This window comes from Pundamilia nyererei, unplaced genomic scaffold, assembly GCF_000239375.1.
Source record: "Pundamilia nyererei isolate P.nyererei 1_Seehausen unplaced genomic scaffold, PunNye1.0 scaffold00848, whole genome shotgun sequence".
Classification (NCBI taxonomy): domain Eukaryota; kingdom Metazoa; phylum Chordata; class Actinopteri; order Cichliformes; family Cichlidae; genus Pundamilia; species Pundamilia nyererei.
Window position 1 is genome coordinate 3,032 of NW_005188249.1, and position 1,698 is coordinate 4,729.

Genomic DNA, 1,698 nt, shown 5'->3' on the forward strand with positions numbered 1-1,698 from the left:
TCCTGCCGTTCCCCTTCTTGGCTCCTTCCTTCTTCTTCTCTGATGTTTTCTTGGCTGCGGCTGACTCCTTCGCACTCCTTCACTCTGACCTTGTCGGGCTTCCTGTCCTCCTCCTCTTCGCTCCGTCGCCGCCTCTCAGAGCGCTCCTCGTTGCCTCCCTCCTCCTCTCCTTGTTTCTTTGCCCTCTGTGCTCCTGTCTTTCTTCTTAAATCTTTTTCTTCTGAATGATCGTTTTTCGTTTTCTGCTGCACCTTTACCGGGTTACCTTCTCTTGGCTTTTCTGCTCGGCTCATTGGTCTAGGCGTATGATTCTCGCTTGAGGTGCGAGAGGTCCCGGGTTCAAATCCTGGACGAGCCCCCATTATGTTACACCTCGGCCTAGGCAACCGGCGTGCAACACAGGAAAAATAAAAATAAGGGAAAAAAAACCAAAACAACTACTACGGTTTTCCACAAAAATATCCCAAAACGAAAGTATCGACAACTATTACATCAAAGCAAAATAAGACATTTATTTACATCAAAACACCAAACTATTTACAACCGGTGGGGAAGATCACGACCATCACAAACTGAAACACAGGGCTTAAATACATAGAGGGAGCAATCAGGGAATGGACCACAGGAGGGAAACACAGCTGGGGCAAATCAAACCTGACGAGACAAAAAAAGGTGACCTGAACACACTGAGATACATCAGACCTTCAAAGTAAAACAGGAAACATAACAGTCACGCCTAAAACAAAACACTGACAACACCGAATCGTAACACAATTCATTCTTCTTTTGCAGAATTTAAATAACCTTGATCAGATTTGATGGTTTTGTTACAGACTTTTCAAAAAAGTGTTTTGCTTTTCTTTCACAAATGTGGGATTAAATTTTGTTAAAATGCACAAAGGAGTGATGTCATGTTTTGTGACGAGGACCCAGGCACAGAGAGACTTGATGAATTTAAGAATCTTATGATTTAATAAAGAAATTTGCAGACTTTCACAGAGATGGTAAAATTATGATGAGTGATAACGGAGACGAAGACAGCAGACGGAGGACAGGGAGGACCAGGGGTTTAAATGCACCAAGGAGACATTCAGAGACAACTCGGGACAACTGGAGACATTTAAGGATGCAGGGACTGACAGAGACAGACAAGAAGTCTCATTGTGACGTGTAAAGTTTGAAGAAGAATTTTGCCTGGCTGGGCAGCTCTCTGGGTGCTCAGCACCCCCAAAGCTCTGATCCTAGAATCGCCCCTGGTGTCACCTAAAAAACCCCAAACGCTTTCTATTCAGTAAATGCTAAAGTATGAACACGTGTGACAGTTTTCCTGCACATCTGTTCTCCATCAGAGAGAAGTCATCTGATGGAGAGTTTTTACACGGACAGAGTAAGCACACATCTGAGCGCGCAGTGACGCAGTTCTCTTTTTTCTCCTGTGGGTGGGCGTGTCCTCTGACGTCACATGAACCTGAACCGTAGAAACTAGTGATGGCCAAATGAAGCTTTCTGAAGCTTGTATAGAAAAACGGTTCATTACTCGAAGCTTTTCAACACAGTCCTCTCTGGTGACATCTGGTGGCCAAAAATATGAAGAGCAGCTTGAATCCACAAAATAAAACCAACCGCTTCATTATGACTGCCCACAGAGTGGAGTTCTGTCTGATATTGGGCCGCCGTTGTGTTACTTTGAATGTGTAT

The 1,698-nt window shown here is 44.3% G+C and overlaps 1 non-coding gene across 1 annotated transcript; it reads left to right on the forward strand.

Moving 5' to 3' along the window:
* The first annotated feature begins 286 nt into the window (after window positions 1-286).
* trnal-gag (transfer RNA leucine (anticodon GAG)) lies at window positions 287-358 on the forward strand. The gene has a single exon. It is a non-coding gene; the product is annotated as a tRNA-Leu (tRNA).
* The last annotated feature ends 1,340 nt before the right edge of the window (window positions 359-1,698 follow it).